Source organism: Nicotiana tabacum, chromosome 16 (assembly GCF_000715075.1).
Source record: "Nicotiana tabacum cultivar K326 chromosome 16, ASM71507v2, whole genome shotgun sequence".
Taxonomy (NCBI): Eukaryota; Viridiplantae; Streptophyta; class Magnoliopsida; order Solanales; family Solanaceae; genus Nicotiana; species Nicotiana tabacum.
Window position 1 is genome coordinate 73,491,566 of NC_134095.1, and position 6,051 is coordinate 73,497,616.

The 6,051-nt window shown below is 38.4% G+C and overlaps 1 long non-coding RNA gene across 1 annotated transcript; it reads left to right on the plus strand.

Annotated features, from left to right (window-relative positions):
* The first annotated feature begins 246 nt into the window (after window positions 1–246).
* LOC142170705 (uncharacterized) lies at window positions 247–3,387 on the plus strand. The gene is made up of 2 exons (XR_012700096.1): window positions 247–797; window positions 3,109–3,387. It is a non-coding gene; the product is annotated as an uncharacterized LOC142170705 (long non-coding RNA).
* Window positions 3,388–6,051: the final 2,664 nt, after the last annotated feature.

Below are 6,051 nucleotides of genomic sequence, written 5' to 3' on the forward strand. Positions count from 1 at the left end.
AATGGTTAGTTTTATTTTAATAATTATTTGAATAGTAGGAATAATTAACAAATGGGCCCGTATTTTTAATCTCGTTCGCAGCGAAAGAATAGAGTTTGGGCTCGAGCAACCCATCTTTAGGCCTAATTTTGGACCTAGCCCACAATTGCCAAGCCCACAATTCCTAGGCCCATACCCCTTAACCTAAAACCCTACCAAAAACCTAGACTGCATAAATAAAAAAGAACGGAGAAGGCTAAAAACAAAAAAGGGACAAAAAGCTGAAAAGCAAAATCAACGCAGCCTTTACAAGAGACCCCCCTGCCCATCGTCTTCTCCAAACGACCAAAGCCCTACGCCGAAGAACCCATCATTGCTGCTTCCTCTCCTCCGATTGAAAACCAGAAAAATCAACCCACGACCCTTCCCCGTTTTGCTACCGAGAAACAGTAGGGCGCACATACAGATGGAACCAAATCTGACCGGAAATGTGTGATTCCAACGACTTTCCAGAGAATCCGGCGAACCGGGTTTGAACCCAGTGGTAAACCTAGCTCCAAAACTCCCTGAAACTAACTCAAATCAGTGCGAAAGTCAGCTCGAAATTGCTACCCAAATCCATGTCGAGTGAATCTGTTCAGGCCGTCGTGTCAGGTCCGTCGAGGTTATCGTCGAGTATGTTGTCGGAGGTTCTCCGGTCAAAATCGCGTTCGTGGTCCTTGCTAGAATCTCGTTGTTTTTGTATTTTGCTGAAAAATACTAATTACTGAAGCAGTAGAGTCAATTTTGCTATCATGCCCTCCAAGAAAAGAAAAAGGGTACGTGCTACTTTGTAAATGACCAGTTTTATCTACTACACATTTTTTTTTGAGTTTTGCAAACCAAAAAATTGGGTTTTTGTTGAGGAAATGTTAGCTATTTGCTTCCTTATATTGAGTTGTTAGAACTTTGATACACACATGAACGTTACTCCAGTAACTATTTTTACTAATATAGGTTGTTGTTTATGAATTTGCCTTTTACTTTCATCTGTTGAATAATTGTAGACTTTAATGTGCTTGTATGTGTAACTACGTTATGCTTTACAAACATATGCCTTGCGATGATTGATCTGAGGCAGAGTGATATCTAGTTTAAGTGTTAAATTAAGGTGAAGTTAATGTGGATATTGGTACTGATTTTTCATGCTTGAAGTTTTAAAAGAGTTGACCACATTCTTGTAAGGCTCATATGAGTATATTCCTAAGTTGCAGTTGCCATGTAGCTAGTTTTCTCACTAAAAGTGGGTTAAACACTCATAAATAACCTAATGTGCTGAAGAGCACGGTAGTATGCTATAGGCACTAATCTAATTAATAAATTATCGTGGTTGTGTACACGTTCGCGTGACATAGTTACGATTCCAGAAATTAAAACCAAGGTATGCGTTCACGCAATTTTGGGTGAAACAATCTTATTAATATAAGACGTGATTAATTGTGGATACATATGCGTGACACGATTTTGACGCGCCAAATGAAATGAGTACACGCGCGTGACTCATTTTTTAAAAATAATTCCATAATTAATAGTAATTAAACAAATAAAAGCGGTTAACGGGGTAGATGCACATAGGTTTAAAAATAAGTAATTAGATAATTTAGTAAGCCAAGTATAATCAAAGCGACTGTGCTAGAACCACGGAACTCGGGAATGCCTAACACCTTCTCCCGGGTTAACAGAATTCCTTACTCGGATTTCTGGTTCGCGGACTGTTAAACAGAGTCAATCTTTTTCCTCGATTCGGGATTTGAACCGGTGACTTGGGACACCATAAATCTCCCAAGTGGCGACTCTGAATCTTTAAATAAATAAATCTCATTTCGATTTTCCTTTAATTGGAAAAACTCCCTTATATACACTCTTCCGGGGGAGGGTAAGCAAAAGGAGGTGTGATAGCTCTGGCGACTCTGCTGGGGAGACGAACCTAGAATCTCTGGTTCGGGGTTCAGAATTCGAGCTTGTTAATATGATTTTGCTTGGCTTTATTTATTGTTGATATTACTGTATTCTGTGAACCTTTTGTGCTAAATGCTATCTGTTTACCGCTTTAATACTGTTTGAATTGTATATAACTGTCTTCTTATGCCACCCCTCTAAGTCTTCTGAAAATGGTGCACACGTTCGCGTGACCCACTTTTTCTGTAAAAATTATACCAAATAGAACGAGGCTGGGCAAGCGACAAGGCCGGGTAGACTTCAGTGCTCCCGGTACGTCGCCCCCTCTTCGGCCCCAATTGTCCGCTCGGGTACCCAAGTCTAGAACACCACCCCAGGATTTAAATCTAGAAAAAGACAGCCTCATGTCGGATCCCTAGTAGGAACGCTTGTTTGCATCATGTGTACTTGACTTAGGGGACTCAACACAGGGGTTGGGTCCGTCTAGGACAGGTATACCCCAAAAAATAAAAGACCATTCTGATGCATCTTATGTGCTACATGTTGCATTTATTCAAGGGTAAAGGGGTCATTTGGCGGACCAATGATAGCCGAGGGTAAATGAAGAAATGAAAAAAAACAATGAAAAAAGAAATACAAAAGAAAAAAAAAAGAGAAAGAAAAAGAGAGGGTGAAGTGTGAAAATAAAGCAAGTAGGGCCCGATTATATTTTCTGTCATATTTTTGTTAAGAAAAAAAAACATGAAAAATTCAAAAAAAGATTTTGTACTTTTTCATCATTTGTCAGAAATCAGAAAATCAAAAAAAAGGGGAAAAAGAAAATCCAAAAAAAATGATTTTGCATGTTTCATCATTTTTCAAGAAAAAGCAAAAAATCTGTTTTCTCTAAATTAGTTGTTTTTTTTAATTCTCACCCGTATCCAATCGGCCCGAACTACGCATACCTGATTCTCGTCTTTCGGGGCGTGATACGTAGGCAACCCACATAGGGTCCGGTCTTCCTAGTAAATCTTAGATTCTTGGCTTTGCGGGGTCTTAGCCAAATTTTGCACTTCTAGCCATTTTTTGGCCAAATAAGCCATTTTGCAAAAATTGTCTAAATCATGTCTTGCATGTTTCCAACATGAAGGGGTTTTGTCTCACATAGCGTTCTAGGCCTTTAACCTATTTGGTTTTAATTTTCTCATACAGGTGTGGATTTATTTACCGGAGTTTGAACATGACAGATACCCCAGGATCACTGCATTCGGGAGTTGCCTGAGGAGTTGTTTATGTTTTAAAGTCTTTTGTTCATGTTTTACTTTCTAGTCCTGTACAGTATTATTCAATCATTTAGTTAATTTTTGAGTTTGTAATAGTCTAGTTAAATTTGCCGAGTGTTTTGTTATTGTATTTGGAAATGTGTTACAAGTCAAAAATCCAAAAAAAAAGCAAAAAAAAAGAAGAGAGATGTTGCATTTTATATTTCCGTTATAAATTTTATTTAGATTACTAATTCTAGAATTGGAAAAAATTTGAGGTTGTTTCTCCTTTAGGCAATTAATATCTAGAACTTAAAATGAATTATTTTTATGTTTCCTTTAGTATATTAGGATCAAAATTCAAAAAAAGAGGGAGAGAATTTTATTTTAGTGCTTCTTTAAAAGCTTTCTTTAAGGTGTTAATTCCAAAATTCAAAAAGATTTTCTGTTGAGGTTTTTCTTTGGGAAGTTGATGAAAAATAACTTGAAAATAATTCTTTTATTTTTATTAGAACTTTAGGATATTGTACATATAAGAAAAAGATAACAACAATACTTTTTCTTTGGTTTATTTTCAGAGTTTCTTCCTTAGGTAATCAAAAATTCAAATCCAAAAATAATTTTTTTTTTTATCTTTTTCATTTCTTATTTCGAAGTCTTTTCTTTAGGATATCAAGTGAAAATTCAAAATATTTTTCTTTGGTCTAGCCTTTAGATTTTCTTATTAAAAAAGAAAAAAAATAAAAAAAATATTTTTTCTCTTGTAGGAATTTTCCTTAATAATTTCCCATAGAGTATTTGTTTCAAAAAGAAAAGTATGTGCTTATTAAGCTTGAGTTTAGAATAGGTTATAGAGCATTCAGTCTAGAAAATTCAAAAAAAAAGATTTGCTTCTTTTATTTCTCTTTTCTCATCGGATTAGTCACTGAGGTAAAAAGAGAAAAAAAAAAAGAAAAAAAGAGAACGATAGTTTGTTTGCTTTATTCCCAATCTTCCCGAACTACGCAAAGATCTGATTCATGCGGCGTCATGATACGTAGACAACCTACATAGGGTTCGATCGAATCATTTTTTTATTTATTAAAAGAAAAAAAAAGGAAAAAGGAAAAGAAAAAAAAAAGAGAAGAAAAGATGGTGAAATTATGGGATGTGAGAAATGAGAAGAAAAAAGAGCGATAATTAGAAAGAAAAATAGAAAGAAAATGAGCGAGCTAAGAAGTGCGAGAAAAGAAAAGAAAGGAGAATGTTCAAATGGACAAATTGGGATGATGCCAAGTGACCTTGTGACCCTCGAAGTCATTCTTGGACCGTTAATTATTGCTAGGTGCATGGCACGAAATATGATATTTTTAGCTGTTAAATGCCCTAACGCTAACGTGATGGCTTCATTTTGTTATATTCATAGCAGAAGGGTGGTTGGTTTGTGGTTTTAAAAGGGTAACTCTTCTCTACAACATAAAGTCAAAGGCAATGGCAGACAACAATGAAACTGAGTTGGTTGATACAGGAGCTCAAAAGCAATTGGTTGAACAGGACAATGGGTTGGTTGAAGAGGTGAGGATGTTAATACAACACATGTCGGACATGTATCAGGCCTGGATGACTGGGAAGGCACCACCCCCGCCACCACCTAGCTTCCTAAATACTACCCTTACCAAAACACCGGTCACAGTGCCAGATGATCCCCCATACTCTCCAGATTCACCCGCTTACCATAGTTTTCCCAACCACCCTAGTAGCTCCGTCACTCATCTTCCAATTACCTTTCCCAAAAATTGCCCTCCTGTCTTATCCACCATCCCCAACAATGAACACCCACTCAAAGATCACAATGCCCAATATTACCCCTCAGAGGTTACCCACAAAGTTCCCAACTCATACAAACAGAGCCCTCGGGATAGGTTGCATGTTGAAAATGAAAGGTTCACAGGAAGAGAAGGGAAAGATGGGATACCCAGGAGGCTGAAAGGCATAGAACAATCCTTGAAAAACAAACAAGTAAGGGAAGACCAAGGTAGCATGACTTAAAAATAACTGTCTGTGTCCCCCGACGTTCGCCTGCTCGCGGGGTTCAAAGTGCCAAAATTTAACTTGTATGATGGGTGTGGAGATCCGGTATCCCATTCGAGGGTCTATTGCAGTGAAATGAGAAGCACTGGAGAGAAAGATGACCTGTTGATGACATATTTCAGTAAGAGCCTGACTGGGGCAGCTTTAGACTGGTATATTCGTCAAGATGTTGGTAAGTGGCCTACATTGGGTGACATGGCTCAAGATTTTGTTCAATACTTTCAGTACAAATCAGGAGTTACCCCAGGTCGCTCCTCCCTCACCAAGATGGAAAAGAAGCCTACTGAAAGCTTTAGGGAATACGGGCTCAGATGGAGAGAGCAAGCTGCCAGAGTCAATCCCCCGATGGAAGAAAAAGAGATGGTCGAGTACTTTCTCCAAGCTCAAGAGCCAACTTACTTTAGGCATTTGATCACGGCTGTGGGTAGGCCTTTTAATGATGTGGTAAAATGGGAGAAATGGTAGAAGATGGGTTGAAGTCGAGCAAGATCATGAGCTATTCTGCTTTAAAAGCAACAACACAAGTTCCGAATGACATAGGAAGCTTGCTGGGTCAGAAGGAACACGATGATGTTGCCATGGTTTTTTCAGAGTCACGACATGGACCAAAGGGCCCGACTCACCAATATACCCAGCCTCAACTCCAACCCTAAATCTGTCCCCGAGCTACACATAATCCACCTCAGTATTATCCTCCGAACAATGTCGGGTCATATGTCCAACCACCAGGTCACTCCCTATGGAGAGCGCCAGCACCGCATAATGCATTCTTGCCTTCACAACATTTTTGAGCACCCAACAACCCTAGAAAACAGGGGCAGGG